Source organism: Amphibalanus amphitrite, unplaced genomic scaffold, assembly GCF_019059575.1.
Source record: "Amphibalanus amphitrite isolate SeventyFive unplaced genomic scaffold, NRLGWU_Aamphi_draft 000298F_arrow, whole genome shotgun sequence".
NCBI classification, from domain to species: Eukaryota; Metazoa; Arthropoda; class Thecostraca; order Balanomorpha; family Balanidae; genus Amphibalanus; species Amphibalanus amphitrite.
The window spans coordinates 280,072-299,292 of record NW_024881793.1 but is presented as its reverse complement, the minus strand read 5'-3'; the positions used below and the strand labels follow the sequence as shown (position 1 = coordinate 299,292).

General features: G+C 47.0%; 1 long non-coding RNA gene across 1 annotated transcript; it reads right to left on the bottom strand.

Moving 5' to 3' along the window:
• Nucleotides 1–4,036: 4,036 nt before the first annotated feature.
• LOC122387774 lies at nt 4,037–18,949 on the bottom strand. Its single transcript, XR_006257670.1, has 2 exons — nt 18,914–18,949; nt 4,037–4,375 (listed from the first exon to the last, which is right to left on the bottom strand). It is a non-coding gene; the product is annotated as an uncharacterized LOC122387774 (long non-coding RNA).
• Nucleotides 18,950–19,221: the final 272 nt, after the last annotated feature.

Below are 19,221 nucleotides of genomic sequence, written 5' to 3'. Positions count from 1 at the left end.
ACAAAAACATACAACAAAAACGCCCATAGCCTCACTCCGAGCACACAACAAATAGCTAAGCCTTGCAGTCACAAAAACGCTTTGATTTACAGGATAGGTATACAATATATCCTCTGTCCTTGGGAATCTTCCTGCCAAGTTGAAGTAACATGACTGAACTTCAGGATTGATCAACCTTTTCTTCTTAGTCACAGCTTATGTACGAGAAAGACTAAATGCTTGGTTGATTAAAGGAAATAGTTCACTTTCACGAAATTATTTTTTTTGCAATGGATTTGTGATTTTTTATGTTCAAAATGATCAGCAAAGAAAATAAAACCTTTTTACAACAAAAGATTATTTTCTATATTTTTGATATAGGAAGAACTTTTCAGTTTCTGTAAGGCACACGCGATCCAGTATGAAAAGAGCATGGGTCCCGAAAATTCTTCAGAAACTAGAAATTATCGCGGCCACCGGCATTTGGGCGATCTGCTCGTGCTTTTGTTACTGGAGCGCCTCACTGGAGCGAATTTCTCTAGAGTTCTCGTAGATAATTTCTCTAGTTTCTGAAGAATTTTCGGGACCCATGCTCGTTTCATACTGGATGCGAATATATGCAAGGCACACATCCTCAACGCAAGACACATTTTTCGGGACGAGAAATAGAATATCTTTGCCTAGGGTGATCGTTGGGCTGTAAAAGCTCCTGATTTATGCTCGTCTCAGCCCAAGCTACGGAACTGCTATTCCAGCTCAAAACCCATGTTAAAATGTAAACTATTTCCTTTAACTGCCTTGAAAATTTTATGATCCATCTTCAATTCTGACATGAAGGCACAAAGAAAATAGTTCCCTCTCCTCTTGGAATACACAAAACAAATATGTAACATTTAATGACTTCTTAGTGGATGGACAAGAGCAATTATCATAGCTTCCCCTCAAGTTAACGTCTGGCACTGATGAACTACACTGACACCTCTGATCCAAGATAAACTTGAAATGTGTACATCTGTCTAGTCAACCATGCAACGGATGGAACTTGAGGTCAATATGATATGATATTTTGCGATATACAACGTTACCATGGATCCATGACGTTACTTTGGAACATTTTTTGCATGTTTGCTTCATATTTTGTAACAAACGCGCAAGAACTGCAATATCACAGCACTATATACTTCTGGACAAAATGCAATGGAAGTGAAAACTTAGCGCTGATGGTATTCATTCTTAGCCAAACGTAATCACAAAATGTTTTGTAGTAACTATTAAATTCCAGCCAAAAACAGTGCACGGGTTCAAAAAGAATCATTCCAATGACGGTCCATTCTTGCGGTCCTGAAATCGCCACTATTTTCGGCCTCTCCAACGCAACTCGTTGTCCAGACGTAAATATGCTTCATGGTGGAAGGTCTCCACAGCTTCCATATGCATTATCAACATCAGGGGCATTCCACGATAGATCGACCAAAGCTGTGCACCCTCATATTTTATTTTTCGCTCAAAATTCGTCTAGGGGGTTGTTTTGGGCCGGAAAGCCAGCTGTGGCGATGATTTTTTTTTCGACGAACGGTTAACGAGATATAGCCTCGGGCAATTTCTGGAGGTCACGCTTCAACCCTATGTTTGGCGGCTCATAACTAAAAAACTATTGACTTTTGTATAAGGATAACTTTATGTCTTCCAGCTCAAAATCAACCAAGGAAACTTTTGGCTATCTCGGATTTTCGATTTTCGAAAATTTTGGTCACGTGACCTCTTGACCTATTTTTTGAAGAGTGACCTTGACACTTTCCCACCCGAAAGTTGAAATTTGGTCTGATGACGATTCAAGCCTTATCAATGGTCGTTCATATGCGACAATAAAAAAATGGCTATCGGCCTGCATTGACCTCAGGTCAGGTCATCTTTGTGACCTGCCCATTATAAGTCAATGGCAGAAATATCAATTACCACCGAAATGCATCTGACCTGTTCAAATACTTCAGAATCATGCCGAATTAGGTTAGGGTGAATAGGTCAAAAACGCCCCCCTTAAGCGCGAAACCTTCTGACACTCAACCCAACACAGATTACTTAAACCTTTGGGCACCATCATGTAGCTCATTCTTTTTACTACGCTTTGAGACCAAGAAAAGACACCTGCGTGTGGTATTTAACCCCCCAAAAAGGTTTTCGCATACCCTTACAAAAGGGCGTTTTGCCCCATACCCTGGGTAATACGCCCACACCCATGTGCAAAGCGCCCCCACCCCATCCATCAACAGAAAATGATGAACATGGCAGAACTTGACGTCAATCCGACGTCATTTGTGGTCAACCTATCATAGCCTTTGGAACAAAATTTTGTTGCAATGTGTAAAATCGATGCCCGGAGGAGTCCTGAAAGTTTGGTGACGATATCTGCAGTCGTTTAGGATATATCAGCAAAAAAGGACAGGGAGAGGCCTTTTCGGCCCCGACCTACAGGGCGCTACCCTGCACTCTCACCACCGTGCAAAACGCCCCCCTTTCAGAAAACTGGGGGCGTCTTGCCCCATGCATCGAGTAGGCGTCTTGCCCCATCCACTCCATTTCCGGTCAACAAAATATTGACAAAAAACGCGCCACTAACGCCGCAGCATAATACGTTCAACAGAATGACAATAAAACGCAGTTTTGAGTGATGTGCACAATAGCAAGTTTTGTGATATAAATAGGGCATCAAAATGTTAGGAATCTTCTGTAAAAACAACAAAAACAACACCCAAAACCAACATCAGCACCTACCCACGCTGCTCCTCAAGACGCAGAACCGGAAATAGAGACCTACGTAAACAAGCAGCTGACTGTTCTGAAAGACAGGATAAAACACCTATCCGTCGATAAGAAATGCGATTTTTTTAGGGGAGGCGTTTAACCCAGGGGTGCGTCTTCCCCACAGTTACCCTATCATTGATGACTCTCGTGCAGTTTTGCATCAGTGACCTGTCGTAAGGTCATCCGAGGTCACATGATAAACTCACGACATGCATACCTAAATATGCATTTTTTTGCGTACTAGCTGGGAGCAGTGGCACACATTCTGTTTGCGTTTGTACGTACCACCAGAACCCTACCCTCTTGATCGCAGCCCTCGATCTGTCACGTGTGACATGTGAGGATTTGATAGAGCGAGCTGTATGTGACACACGTAAGCGAGACTGTATGATGCACGAATGTGATGAGTGTCCCGGTGAAGAGGGTGTGATTAACCATCTGAAGATGCTGGTGTACGATGATGATGAGGGCGATGATGATGACGACGTCGAGATTCGCTACAAAAAGTGGGAGAGCGGTGATCGCTGCACGTTGTCAGAAATGGTGGTGAGTCGTGAAGAATGTCTTCTGAGCCTTAGCCAGCAGATATATCACCTCACCCGCCACCATTATCAGGCAAAAGCGCAGGCTTCGTACTTTGCTAAACTAAAACAGACGCTTGGGGAGGGAGAGGCCGTGGTCCATGGTGACTTCTCCGAAAACTTCTCGTTTGTTGTGCAGGATGCCGCGCAGGGCTTCCACTGGGACGCGTCCCAGTGCACAGTCCACCCGTTTGTGGTGCACTGGCGGCAGGACGGCGAGCAATACCATCAAAGCTACTGCGTAATATCTGACTGCACCAAACACACCACCGTCACAGTGCACGCATTTCTACGCCGCCTGGTGCCGATGATCAAGAACCGTGTACCGGGGCTAAAAAAGATTCACTATTTTAGCGACGGCTGTGGAGGGCAGTACAAAAATAAGTTCAATTTCGTAAACGTATGCAGCCATGCTGACGACTTTCAGGTTCCCTGTGAATGGAATTTTTTTCGCCACCTCCCACGGCAAAGGAGCCTGTGACGGGATCGGTGGAACCGTCAAGCGCGCAACGTACCGCGAGAGTCTACGGCGCACGGTTTCTGATCAAATTCTGACCGCCCAAAACATGTATGACTTTCTAAGCCAGCAATTTGTCAGCGCCATAGAATTCCTCTTCGTGGCTAAGGGGGAGGTAGTGAAGGCGGCTACGGAGCTCAAAGCTCGCTTCGCCAGGGCCAAAACTGTGAAGGGGACGAGACAGTACCACAGATTCTGTCCAGTTGACCTGACCACAGTCCGCGTCCACGAGCTTTCAGAAGATCGGGAGGGCAAGGAAGTCAAAGTGTCTTAGATAAGCACATACAAAGTAGACGAGCTTGGAAAGTTGCACTGTTGGATCGGACCAATGTTGTGTTGTGTTGTTGTGAATATGTTGTCGGTTTGCTGTGTGCCGTGCGTGCCGATTAGGGTGTACATAGGAAAATGTTTTATGTGAGTGATTATTATTCATGCCAAATGTACGAAACTGCTGATCATCACATATCTACCTATGCTATTTTTTTTAGATTGGTACCTGTAGAAATGACCGCAACACCGAGTCATATGAGCGTGAATTGCTTAGGTACCTACAAGTACTTACGCCAACGTGTCTATGCACCTCGAATGCCTTTACCTCGCCAAAATATTATTTAATCTGGCTGAAAATAAACATTTTTCACGGAATAAAAACGTTTTTCGACAATATCTTATTATGTTTATGAAGTCAGATGTATAAAATAGCGCCATCGTGTTTGCTTTTTCCAGTCGGATCGAATTGTATAAGTTTTTATTTCGAAAGGTCAAATATGAAATTTGACCAAAATTTGACCCTAGGTCAAGGTCACGAAATGACCTTAACATATAAGGCTGCGTATGGCATGATGCGCCTGGCCAAAGTGAACTAATTGATGTGTTTCCCAAATCCCTATACCTATTCTATCAAAAGATATAGACATAAAAGGCATATGAATGTCGTGAGTCATAATGTGACCTCGGATGACCTTTCCGCGGGTCACTGATGCAAAATTGCACCAGAGTGATCAATAATAACCTAATATGGTATGATTATGAAGTAACTGTACCAGTCCGATGCGTTTTAGTGGCCTAGCCGGTACTTTTGCCATTGACTTATAATGGGCAGGTCACAAAGATGACCTGACCTGAGGTCAATGCAGGCCGATAGCCATGTTTTTTATTGTCGCATATGAACGACCATTGATAAGGCTTGAATCGTCATCAGACCAAATTTTAACTTTCAGGTGGGAAAGTGTCAAGGTCACTCTTCAAAAAATAGGTCAAGAGGTCACGTGACCAAAATTTTCGAAAATCGAAAATCCGAGATAGCCAAAAGTTTCCTTGGTTAATTTTGAGTTGGAAGACATAAAGTTATCCGTATACAAAAATCAATAGTTTTTGAGTTATGAGCCGCCAAACATAGGGTTGCTGCGTGACCTCCAGGAATTGCCCGAGGCTATATCTCGAAAACTGTAGGTCAAAAAAATTATCCTTGCCACAGCTGGCTTTCCCGCCCATTTCTACCCTATACACCAATTTTGAGCGAAAAATAAAATATGAGGGTGTCAATTTAATTTTTTTTTGGTCGATCTATCGTGGAATGCCCCATCAGCGGATTACGCACTACTAAAGAGCCAAAGTTTTGGATAAGAGCCAAGATTAGGCCAAGTTCTAGACCAGATAGTTATAGGATCTCAGCCAAGATAATGCTGCCGTAACATTAGAGCCAAGAGCCAAGCAAGTCGAGCGGGGCGATGGGTGACATTCATAAGTACCAGAGCTCATAAGTACCCAGGTTACACCGGGACCAAGGTTACGGGGGACTATTAAAGCATCCAAGAGCGCAGCATCCAAAATACGCAACAACTAAAACCGCAGCATCCAGCGATCAAAACCTCCAAATAACATCCAAAATCGGCCCTTTTGGGAGCACTCAGAGCATCCAAGAGCGAAACATTTAAGGATGCAGAATCCAAAACCGTATCATCCAAAATGGCAGCACGAGAATATCTGAGAATCGTATCATCCAAGGACGGTTCATCCAAAAGCGAAACATCCAAACATGCAGCATCCAGAATCGTATCATCCAAAACAATACAGAAAAGATGGAGCCACTGAAGAGACTCAGTAGCGCCACCTGGCATATGTGTTATAAACTATTAGTTTTAGGCTTGCTTGACAGGTGGCGAATGCGTCGTGTTTAGCGGCACATCTTCACGATGTGACGTCACTAGGTAATATGACGCCACCAGGTATTATACAGTGGATCCCCATTATATTTATTAGCAACCAGAGCCGACTGCCGGTGGCTGCTCTGTGCTCCCGCCGCCGCCGCCGCCGCCGCCACTCTGTCTCCCGCCAAATAGCAGGAAAGCGCGGGAACCAAAAGCGCGCCAAATCGGCGCGCCGCGTGCTAGCTCTTCGGTTGCTAGGTGCAGCTGCACTTGGCGCCGGCTGCGCGCCGCGTGGCAACTCGTTGCTCGGCCGGTACAGATGCACTTAACAAAGCAATGAATTGCGGACAGAGCTGTTAGCTGTTGGCGCCTGGTGGCATTACCGAAAGGTTAGGAGGTCGATGGTATTTGGTTTGATTGATAACTTTACTAGAAGTTATTCGTTGAGGCTGCAGGCAGGGGCGTCGCCACGGATTTTTGAATGGGGGGGACGATCGACAGAGGTGAAATCTAAAAAAAAACATAAACAACACGGCCAGGCGACCGTGTTTGGGACAACACGGCCAGTTAACTTATCAAGCTAACAGGGTATCAACATTTTATACATCACGCAAGGTATGTCATAAAAATCAAAAAGAGCTTATGATGCCGGGCTTCCCCGGCTTCCCCCACTGTAGGGTAAGGTGCCTAATTAGCGACCCTTTCCTATTTGCGACCTTCCTCCCTATACAGAAAAGCTGGGAAGATAAATCGGGGTAAAAACAATGTCAAAAGGTCTGCCATACTTTGGTTATCAAACTTAATTCTTTTCCGGTTGTCGGTGCTTCTGGTGGAACGTTTTAGGGGAGTTGCGATAAAAATGGCCAGTTTCTTATCCAAAACGTGTGCATTTGGACCCTATCTGATGAAAAGCGATGCACATTAAGATAATGCACCTTTTTTATTCTAAATCGACAATCCTTTTCCAATTGATTGCCGTTTTCCCGTAGTGAATCACGTTACTGTGCACTACATGGTAGTCAAAAATGTGTCGCAACCCAATTTCCTATTTGCGCCCAACACGGTCGCAAATAGGCAATAACTCAAGAAGGGAAAGAAAGGAAACAGACAGAAATTAAGATGAGGTGTTGCTGAAGTTTGCGATGTGTGGCGGGTGATACCAACTGTCGTCACCGACTGCAGGGGTGCCGATGCCGAATCCAGGGCGGGCCTCGAATATCATGCGAGATAGCCCGCATTATAGGGGAAGCGGGGGTAACACCGCCCCCCTAAGCTTTTCGCCAAAATGAGAGAATATGTGTGAAGTCTCTTGGTAGTTATTGTCTTGGTTACAATATTTAAACATTTGCTCACGTGTTTTAGGTACTTATTTTGCATGCTCCTAAAAGGTTTTCATATATCACGACTTTTAAAAATACCTTGCATATTTGCCGCCTACAAATTGTGTGGGTAACCCCGCCACCGGTGTTGATGTTAACCCAACCCATCCCTACGAAAGCTATTAATTGTTCAGAGATCGCGTGCGATGAGTTTCCTGTCGGTAAGTGGTAATTTTCGCAAATAATCGGTAATGGACACCTAAATAGGTAGGTAAAGGTTCATCAGCTGTTTGCCAGTTTTATACAGCTGGCAAGTGCTTGGTCGGGATGCATGAAAAATATAAAGTAAAAAGTCAAATGAGCTGCTTATTCCCGACTTAGGAACATCTACGAACATAAATAAAGCGTGTCTGGTATTTCATCACTTATCACGCTACGAACAGGAAACACCGCAACCTCAATTGGGGTAACACCGCCACGGGGTGGCGGTGTTCCCCAATAAGTGATCACAAGCAAAAATCGCCAGCGGCAAGAATGTACTACACGGTTCAAGCAAACCTATCTTACTGGACAAAGCCGATCAGTTATTTTTCGATGTAATCAAGTAAATCAAAATGAGTCTCTACTTAAAGACATTCAAAAGTGCTCCCAACTCATCGAATTTTTATAAGAGAATGTGCATTTTTCTTTAAATGCCCACAATGAGCTTCGATTACACTGAAACACCGGAACACAAATCAGAAGACGCTTACCTTCGTGCGGTTAATAGGAAATAACGGATTTTTACACTTTATAGTTCATACTTTCGCCGCCAGATGGGGTGGCGGTGTTTCCCACAGTGGCGGTGTTCCCCCCGCTTCCCCTATGGGTTTTCGCCTTATTTTTGCCTTTGGCCCTTTGGTGCATCACGTGATCAGTTTTCACCTTCATAAAGGTGTTGGACAAACGCTCCTGTTCCAATGATTGAGTGCTTTGCGTATAAGTTGCCTGTTTGGAACCATATTGCAAATTTGCAGGCGTCGCATTTTTTTTTTGCCATTTTTATTATGGGAAAACCCATAGACTTATTAGCGACCCTCACCGTGGTCGCTAATCGGGACGAGTTCCCTATTAGCGTTTTTGCAATGGTTTGCCAAAATGCTCAGTGCAAATAAATTAGGTAGTGGATATTGGTGCAGAAAATGAATGGATTTTGATAGCAAAATGTACGATCTCCTCGAGGACCTCGAAGACCAAGCCAGTAATACAGTGGCACCCATAGAGCGTGAGCAATGACGGTTCAAATCAAGGGGGTCGCTAATTAGGAACCTTACCCTACAGATCCGTATGTATTCTGAGTTCTCTCATCTAAGAAAAATGATTTAGTTAACCCTCGCCGGCACAGGGGCGGGGGGGAGGTTGATGCAACCCCCCTAAGGTTTTTCGCGAATAACTCGCGCAAAAAGCGGCCGATCGCGACGAAACTTTCAGTACCCTCGCATTGATCAATTTTACACGTTCCCAGAGAATTTCATGACCCTGACCAGGGGTGTAACTTTTGCTTTTGAGACGGGGGTGCACTTGGTGATGGGGGCGACCTTCAATGAGGATAGGGGCGCTTCCAAGGAGAATAGATGGTGCATATCTCTCAACAGGCGCGCACACAGGATTTTTGAACGGGAGGGGGAGCACGACCTGCAAACTGGGGCCCTCCATGACGAAGGGTCCCAGGCCCCAGCCGAAAAGTTTTCCAACGCGATTATTTTTCGGTTGACTTGAAACTTAGCTTCTGTCGATGCATGATAAAACAATTACTTCAGTGCCCGTTCAATTTTCAAAGCATTTAATGTTCCATTTTTGTTTACGCAGCATGTTTCATTCAAATACGATTCAGTGAGTAGTTATCACCATCTTTACAATCACGTAGAATATTCGATTAATAAGCGTGGATGCAAGGCCCTCAGAAATCAGCGCGGGTAGCGCCTGACTGCCGGCCGGCCGACCGACCCCGGCTAGCTAGAAGAGGAGGCTAGTCACGGGTTGGCCCGGATGTGTATGAGCGGGGCAGCACCCCCTTTGTCAATTCGCGTATTTATTTAGGCACATCGACATAAAAAGTCAGTACAATGATTCGTAGCGAGATCACAGACAAGAGATTTAACTTTTTTCTAGACTAGTTTTGACGCTGTCAGAAATCCTAGACGTGTTTCACGACTTTTGTGTTCATATTTCTTCTTACGACACACGACTCTGGCATTGAAGTTTATCAGTTTCTGAATGCGATGAAGCTGGATTATGCCGCAAGCTCCATAAATTGACATACAGTATGTCCGGATGGTTGACAGAACTAACGACAACACGACTTGATTAAGAACAGAGTGAGGTATGACGTGACTAGCATGGACTAAAGCTAACAGAGTGCCGGTACATTTTCTGACGAGGTGATCGATGTGGTTGCCGAATGTCAGATGCCTATCCATGTGTACGCCTAAATTCTTCACTGTATAACCTCATTTGGGCCTTCTGGGGTCCGATTTGGGCCCTCCTGGTCTTTTTGATCGTCATTTCAGCTCATTTTAGACAGTCTTCGGCGGTCTTAAGATTAGGGGCCCATTTGAGAACCATTTGAGATGGCCCCCTTTCGGATGGGGGGGGGGGGCAGGGGCCCGTGTGCCCCCCCTCGTGTGCGCCTTTGTCTCTCAATTTCGGTAAAATGCTTTGTTGGTATATTTCGAAATTCAGACTTAAAAGTGATCACCATTTTGCGTTCCTCCGATTTAGTTTGAACACAGTCGGATGTTGCAAATGGGATTGCAGCTCATTTATATTTACCCAAGGCCCTCTAACCGGCGCACAAATAAACGGATGTCGAGGCTTCTACTTGTAGGTACAAAAACTTTTGAAATAAAATGAATTTTAATTGTACATATGAACACTAAACACCCCAATGTTAGAATCCAATGGAACAAAGTTGGGTATTACGAAATGACATTAAATTCGTTTGCACAAATATCAATCAATCAATTAAATTTATAACGAAATTGCATTTTGCCTTTTTATTCCAACCTTTTATAGAATCTGAGTGCCCTTTTTATGCTCGGCGACTGGTGACACCCACTTTTGCTGAAATCACCTTTTTTTATTGGGCGCCTTTCTACTCTACTGCTGGGGTCGCGTCTCTCTCTTGTTGAGGTCACCACTCTTCTGCTCGGCGGGACTTACTTCTGATGGGCGCTCCTCCTCTGTTGGGGTCTCACTTTTCTGCTGGAGTCTGACATTGCCCTTCCCGGGTATGCCCTATTTTTGCTAGAGGCGTCCCTTTTCTGCCGGGCGAGCCCAATTTCTGCTTAAGTCGCTCGACCTTTTCTAATGAGGGCGCCCTTCTTGTGCTCGGCGAGCCCAACTGCCGCTTCAGGTGTCCCATTTTTATTGGATGCGCCCCCTTCTGCGGGCGGCGCCCCTCTTTTGCGGGGCTGTCCCACTTCTGCTGGAGGCGCCCATCTTCTGGTGGCGGCGCCCCTCTTCTGGTGGCGGCGCCCCTCTTCTGGTGGAACCGTCCCTCTTCTGCGGGTGCGCGCTCTTCTGCTAGAGCGCCCCTCTTCTGCTCGGCCAGCTCAGCTTCTGCTGAAGGTGCTTGGTTATGTCTGTTGGGGGCATTGCTCTTTTGCTGGGGACCTCTGTTCTTCTGGGGATGCCCCACTTCCGCTGGGGACGCCTCACCTCTGCTGGGGGCGCCCCCCGGCCCCACTGCTGCTGGACGAACCCAACTTTTGCTCCAGGTGCCCCTTTTGTATTGGGGCGCCTCTCTTCCTTAGGCATCCCTCTCCTGGTAGGGCGCCTTTTTCTGGTGTGGCGCCCCTTTCTGCTGGGGCGGCCCTATGCTGGGGGTACTCCTCTTCTGCTGGGGGCTCCCCACTACTGCTGGATGAGCCCAACTTTTGCTTGAGGTGCCCCATTTATATTGGAGTGTCTCTCTTCTTCTGGAAGCATCCCTCTTCTGGTGGGGCACCCCCTTTCTGCTGGGGAGCCATTCTTGTGCTGAGGGCGCTCCTTTTCTGCTGGAGGCATCTCTGTTCAGGTGGGGCGCCCCCCTTCTGCTGGGGTGCCCTTCTTCTGCTGGGGCGCCCTTCTTCTGCTGGGGCGCCCTTCTTCTGGTGAGGCGCCCCTTCCTGCTGGGGTCGCCCGTGTTCTACTGAGTGCGCTCTTCTACTGGGCGAACCCATGTTCTGCTTGAGGTGCCTCATTCCTACTGGGGGCGACTCTCCTCCGCTGGGGCGCCAGTCTTATGCTTGACGACCCCAACCTACGTTGGAGGTGCCCCACTTCTGCCTCGGGCGCTCCACTTTTGCTGAGAAAGTCCCGTTCTTGCCGGGGTGCCCCTTTTACCCATTTTTGGGGAACGATACGACTGGACACTTCCCAAGCCCGCAAGCAGCACGACGCCGGTCACGAGACGGAATGTAGCCGGGAAATCACCCTCGCCATCAGCTCAAGAGCTTATCGGTGTCGGGCGGCGTGTGGGGCGCCGCTTAGCCTATGGGGGTGCACTTTGACGTGATGGGGGTGCACTTTCAAGGGATGGGGGTGCACCTGCACCCCCATACATATAGAAAGTTACACCGCTGACCCTGACCCCAATGACTTTTGACCTGTGACCTCTTTTCCGTGACCATGTTTGGCCGAAATCGCGATTCGGCGTATGTCGGCTCGCATTAGCCGCGCGTTTGCAAGCTTTTCGTGGTTTCAAACGTTCAAACATGTGACTGATGTTGCTCCCATACATTAGGGTGGGTGTCAAGGTCACCTGAAGGTCAGGTCAGGTCATTGACCTTTGGTGACCTCGGGTGACCTCGGTTCACTTTCTCGAGTTTTACATGTTTCTAAGCTAGTTTTTGGAGCTGAATTCGAATTTACCAACCATTTGAACATTTACGAAGTAGTTTTGGTGCCTTCGTAACATGTTACGAAGCTGCCAGAGGCGGTTGACACGTATACGTGTCAACCAAATCTACAAGTTGGCTCCTTGTTACAAGTTTGGTTCCAATTCGCATAGGCGTCACCTTGTCGATACCTTGTCGATTCACCAACCCGAGGCTTGTTGGCCAACAAACTAACAGTTTGTCTACAAGTTTGGTTCCAATTCGCATAGGCGTCACCTTGTCGATACCTTGTCGATTCACCAACCCCAGGCTTGTTGGCCAACAAACTAACAGTTTGTCTACAAGTTTTGTTCCAATTCGCATAGGCGTCACCTTGTTGAGTACTAGTCTGGGCCTTGTGGACCTACCAACTTCTGGATAGGCGTATTCGTTTCCTTGTCGGTTCACCAACCCCTGGTTTGTTGATGAACTAGCACTTGACTGGGCATTGCTAGCTTACAAATTGTCAACAAGTAAGTGTACTAACGCTCTGTTCGAGCTTGTCAACAATCGCTTTGTTTGCGTTGATAACCTTAAGAACTTACGATTCGCGTTCGTTTTCAATTGCGACGATACTGATTCAGGAAATATTTTCTATACGGACAGGTTATTTTTGCCTGGAAGTGGTGCACAATACCATGACTGGCATCAGTTATTGCTCAAAGGCTTGCGCTGACAAGAAACGAAATACTGATGGGTTATATAATCAATGAATGCATACACCACATCCATTCGGAAGTTTCTGGGATCATTACTATTTATTACGGTCACGTAATTAATACTATTGACTGGAGACAATTCCGAGTGCATATTTTCGAATGGATGTGGTAAATACATGAGGTAGGTATACCCAGTGGGTATACCTATCGTGCACCGTCAGCATATAAGTCTTTGAAGCAAGAACTGCTGCGTATGTGGAAGAACATGGTTTTGTGCACCGCATCAGGCCAGAAGTATAACATGCCCGTATGACGAATATTTCCTGAACATTGACCATAACAATCATGGCAGTTGCACGATCACGCAGATAATTCGAATAAATCATGATCGCCAACCAGATTAGCTTTTACAGTTCATATATGTCCATCAGTTAAGTTAAAAACACAAAGAGTTGAATTAAAGGCAAATAAATGTATTTATACTCGTATATAAAAAACACCGACCGCAAAACATCTGCTCACATGTGCATGCACAGGTCTGGCCCACTTACATTGCGCGCGCAGGGGAAGGGAGGCGTCTCGACCGCGGGTATAGGCACGATTAGTGCGTCCCGCAGGCCAGAGGGGGCCTCACTCACAGCACGAACACCACAGTTCACAGATTTCACTTTTTACTGCACAAATGCTGGAACAGCCCTCGTCGCTGCTCCAGGCTGCACGGCGGCCGCGCGACAACTGCTGGTTCGAAACCGCCGCGCCGGGGCCCGCTAACGGCTGGCGGCGACCGCTGATTGGTCCGCCAAGTCTGACGTCATAGGCGCAGCTGACCATGTGTATGCTGACCAGCTGACTAGTACAAGTTAGGCGCCGGTTAAATAACCATGCGGCAACAAGTTTCCAAAACTGGTTAAGAAACAAACGTTGAAACAAATGTAGAGTTGGTCTGGATACTGAGAAGTTGGTGTGCATAGTAACTGTTGACTCATAGTTGTCACCTGACAAGCAATGCACCAGACAACGGCTTGTTTAAAAAGTATCAGTTGGTAAACATACCAAGAGATGATTGGTTATATTACACAAGACTAGTCAATTTGGTTTACAGTGTATTACGAATACCCGTCACAACCCCTACCGGTTGACCTGACCTGACCTGGCCCGACCTGGTCTAAATGCTTAAAAACATCATCTCTGAGCAAAACTAACACGATATTCGTGATCAGCACCCCGGAAAACCACACAGCAGCCACACTTTACAACTTTCTAACAGGTCCCGATTTTCCCGGTTTTCGGGTCATTGACCTGACCTGGAAGGTCACCCGATGACCTAGGACCTTAAAATTGGGTATCATCGGCTTCCTCTGGTGACGGGCAACACGCTCGTTTTTTTTTCCGCGAAGCTCTAGCTCGATCAGGGGCCAAACGCGAGGGGGGGTCGTACCAACCCCCCCCCCCCCCTTGTGCCGTCGAAGGACGCAAAATGGCCTGTGCCGGCGAGGGTTAAGAAACTAAGCTCTTGGGAGCGATTACCGTAGCTGAATGTTTTGCATCGAAATTGGCCGAACATGACGTCACTCTGACGTTATTTTCGGTTGACCTATGAGAAGCGAAGAAATTTTCATTGGAACACGAGGTGTCAAAGTGATGGAGCCGAAGGTTCAAGGTAGTAGGTACTGCAAGTTTCGTGTGCATGGATACGCCCAGTCGTTTGATGTTGCAGAAAAGCGAGGGGAGTTCTCTGTAGAGTCCCCCCCCCTCCCCACCCCCAGAGCGGGTTAATGGCAGCCGACCGATTACCTGTACCTACATTTGCAGCCCGATAATTCAACGTAGTACGGTTACAGGCAAAGCCTCTGGGCTTCAATCATTATCGTCGCTACGGGAATGGGGGGGGGGGGGCAGGCGGAGTAGCTTCCCCGCCCAAGCTCCGACCGTTTTAGCTTAATCGTTTTGAACTCGTTAGACATAAAATTTGTACCATCCTTTTTCCGTCGAGATGGTTCGAAACATGTATTTGATAGACCTCGGTAGTGGGTAGGTCACTTTCACTATTCGACCCACGTCAAGGTCAGGTCTTGTCTTGACCCAAGCAGGTCTTTTTGCACCTAGCGATCGACATGTCATGACAGTTTGGTACCACACTATTTACTAGTTTTAAGCAACATTATATCGTGGAAAAACTACTTTTCACCATATTTGACCTCAGATGACCTATCCATTTCAGTAAATGGTATCCGGTCATCCTCACCACTCCAGAACCGGTGAGGGCCCTTAGAAACTGGCGTGGGGCCAGCTGGGATAACTGGGCTTTTAGGTACCAGTGTGGGGCCCTCAGACTTCGGCCCCAAGAGACCTAAGGGGGTTGGGGCCCTTAACCCGCGAGTTGCTGGGGGGAGGCGTTAAACGCCCCCACTTTTTTCACCGGGCCATAGCATAAAAACGGCGCGCCGCAGGCGCGCCAAATTTGGGGTACCTGTAGGAAAATAATCGAAGTTTATTGTGACAAAGTTTCAAAAAAATCGGTCGGAAATTTTTTTAGATATCGAGGTTTTAGTGACGTCATGATTTCTGAGTTTTCGACCAAAAACGGCATATGTTCAAAAAATTATATAAAATCACAGAGTAGACATACAGACATGCCGTAAATGCCATTAGACTGCCAATATCATGAAAAATCAAATGGCTATCGTCGATTATTGATTATCGTTCCGCATTTTCCAAAATCTTGAACTGAGTCTTGGCAATTTCTCGTGACTACATCACGACCATGATACATGCATTTCTTAAATTGAACTTTTTTAGCCAAACACGTACACATATGATAAAATGCATGTCACCATCGTGTTCTACGCCCCAAATTACCCGTATACCATGTGTCACAGGCTGCGAATATCAGTTTTTATTTTCGGGGATATGTGCCTGCCCGGTTGACCTGACCTTGACCGTGACCTATGCTTGACTGACCCCTGCATGGAGCTGACACTCTTTTAGGCCTTATATGATGGATTGTGCACCGTTTCGACAGAGTTTATGACGAGAGGCGCCCATTGCGAAGTCCTGAAGTCCATGCTACTGAAAGCCCGATTTCAGGTGTTTGACCTGACCTGGACCTGACCTGTGACCTCAAAATTCAACTTTAAAGTACTCATCTGAAGCGTCTCGTCGCGTTCTTTCGTTTGCCGCCTCGTGCGTTTCGCTGCACCTATTGGTTCTCGAGTTATCGGCCATGGGGGCGTTTAACGCCCCCCCCCCCCCCAGCAAACGGTGGGTGGCGAAATACCCCAGCAACTGCCGGGTTAAGAGCCGGCGAGAGCCTTTCGATACTGGCCCATGGGGCCCTGAGATAACCTGCAAGATAACACCCGCACGTACAGCCCACCGCTAAAGTAATGTGTGAGTTTTACCAATCTCAACGGATGGCTTTGACCGACGATTTTTAAATGCGGACTGATTGAAAAGAAGACGTCAATAGACAAAGTTGTAGCTGCAAGGGTGAAGATATATGTAAGCTACATTTAAAGTCTCGTTGCAGTGTGGCTAATCGTTCCTAGGCTTCAGAAGCAGAACATACCCATGACTGAAACCACACATTACTTCTGCTGTGGACTGTACCTGTTTAGGACTTAAAGTTCCGGTGCGGGGCCATCAGGCTCGGGCTGGGGCCCTCGAGCATCGGGCTGAGACAAGCAAGCGCCTGTGAGAGCCCTTATTAGCCCGCATGAGCCCGCAATGAAATGTGGATGTGCAAAAATTAGTGTTTGCAGTTTGCACACATTGGGATTTTCACCGTCTGCAATTGCACATGCCCTGCCTCCCCGCTCGCCGGAATCCGCAGCCCCATTATCCAAAGTGTTTTTAAAAATATAATTATTCTGTATAATAAAATATCAACATCAGCGCAAAAGATCTACACGCAAAAGCTCTACAGTCTTGCTTTTTATAGAACACTAACACTTAGGTATGTTTAACGTTACGGTCCGTTTGAAAACTCGGCCCGTATAAATGCTGCCCGGCCCGTATCAATAATGACCGTAAGACCGGCCCGTATAAATTCGGGCCGGTCAGTAGGTAATCGGCCGGTAGGGCAGTTCTAATACCGACCGGGTGGTATTAGAACCCACTGTTTTCCTCACGGCCATATCAAAACTCGGGCCATATCAAAACTAAGCAAATAGTCACTATTCGATGTACCTACTACCTACCCATTAGCAACGTAGCCCTGCAGTGGACTTATATTTTAATGCTGTACAGTGGAATCTGCTTGATAAATCCTCGGATAATAAATCCAGCCGCTTATTGTGGCCGCTTGAGCCATAGGCGGCGGAACGGGGAGGGCACCGGGGCACCGTGCCCCCTTTTGATTTTGGCATTTTAACATTAGCCCTATGGGCGATGCATGGAAAGAATGGGACCAAAAGTCGGCAGTGCCCCCCCCCCCCCTTAATTGAAGGTGTTCCGCCGCTACTGGCTTGAGCTGTTCCCGGATTTTCTCCATGGATATTCATAGTTTATTAATCCGCTTAATAAAGTCACTTTGGAGTTTCGAAGTCTGCAGTGACGTCTCCCGACTCGAAATGTGGCATCCAACCCGCTCCTTAACTAAGGTCCGCTCCTTAACACTTAACTAAGGTCTGGTCACAAAGTCAAGTAGTCCTCTAAAAAAATGTGGTCCTTTAACCGTATAACTTATTTCCTAGAAGTTTGAAATTTTGTGTAGTGCAAGTGCAGGACTGCGGGATCGGAGCCGGAGGTTCACAGCTCGTCAGCTTGACTTGACAGCTCTGGCCAAAGTCGGAGCTGGAGTCACCGAAGTCGTTTGTACTTCGACTCCGAAGTCAGAGTCGACATTCTCTGGCTTGAAGTCATGCTCATTGCTCTTAACTGGTAAGTCGAAATTTATGAAGCCGTTTTAGCCGATCGTGGGCAGGTGGGATAAGAGCTGTAGGTTCTGTTGACCGTTGTGACTGGGGTGGACGGTGGTTGTATCAGTAAAGAGGTCAGACCAATATAGGCCCACATTGAGTATTCAAACCTCCTGGACCCTTTCATACCACACACCGTTCCGTCATTTCTATCCTCAGGACAGTCAAATCCCTCTCCTCCACGCCTCAACTCCTTGTTCCGGGCTGGACGGGCAACTTTATCCCACGCGGGAACCCCCGATAAGAGCACGCCCGTAACCGGGTGCGGTGACTGGTGTGTGCTTGGGGTGCTGGTCGGCCTGCCCTCTGGACGGGCTCAGCCTCGTCGACTCACCAGGGTGCTCACCCAGACCAAATGTCCCCCTCCCCCTCCCCTAATTCCCATCTCCTTCCGGCTCTGAAATGGTCTCGTCAGACCGGAAAGTCCTAACCCAATAAAAAAAATCCCAGACCGTGACGAGGTCCTCTGACCTCTCACACCAGCATCAGGTACTCTAAGGTCATGGTGAACTGGTGAGCCCCTTCGGCTGTCGTTTTGCCTAGCACGGGAGGATGGCCGTTTAGAAGTGGGGGTCTTGCTTGAGTATTGTGAATTAGAGGTGGCAAAAGGTGAAAATTTTTGGGAACCAGACTCGAACCAGACCCGACTGGACATTTCTGGAACCAGTCAGACCCGGTCCAAGTTGGAATCGGAACCAGTTGGACCCGTTCCCCAAAAGTCTAATAATGCAAATTATCTAATAATGCATTAGTTGCATCATGTAACACACCCTTTTCCCACTGGGAATACTCATAAGCTACAGTGTGCAAAGTAACATAGGTACACGAGCAAATGTTTTCTTTCCATTCACTTTATATTTTGCAATCATGTGTAGTGTGCAAGATGTAGGTATGGTTTATGGTAGGACCCGGTTGGACCCGTCAGAAAATTTCCAGGAACCGGTCTGGACCCATATGGGTCCAGACTGGGTCTTTGGACCGGGTCCTCGGATCCACATTTTGCCACCTGTATTGTGAATACTCGAATGTGTGGCTTATGCAGCTGTCACCCCACCCAGAGGACCGAACTTCAGCCTTTGGTGGGTGCACAGTCCACAGCAGAAGTAATGTGGGGTTTCAGTCATGGGTATGTTCTGCTTATGAAGCTTAGGAACGATTAGCCAGACTACAATGAAACTTTGAATGTAGCTTATATGTATCGTCACTCTTGCAGCTGCAACTTTAGCTATTGACATCAATGACATCTTCTTTTCGATCAGGCTCCGCATTAAACAATCGCCAGTCAAAGCCAACCGTTGAGATTGGTAAAACCCTACATTACTTTAGCGGTGTGCTGTACCTGAGCCGCTGAAGTGTCTGAGTTCTCAGTTGTACCGTCGAACTGACCAGCATCAGTA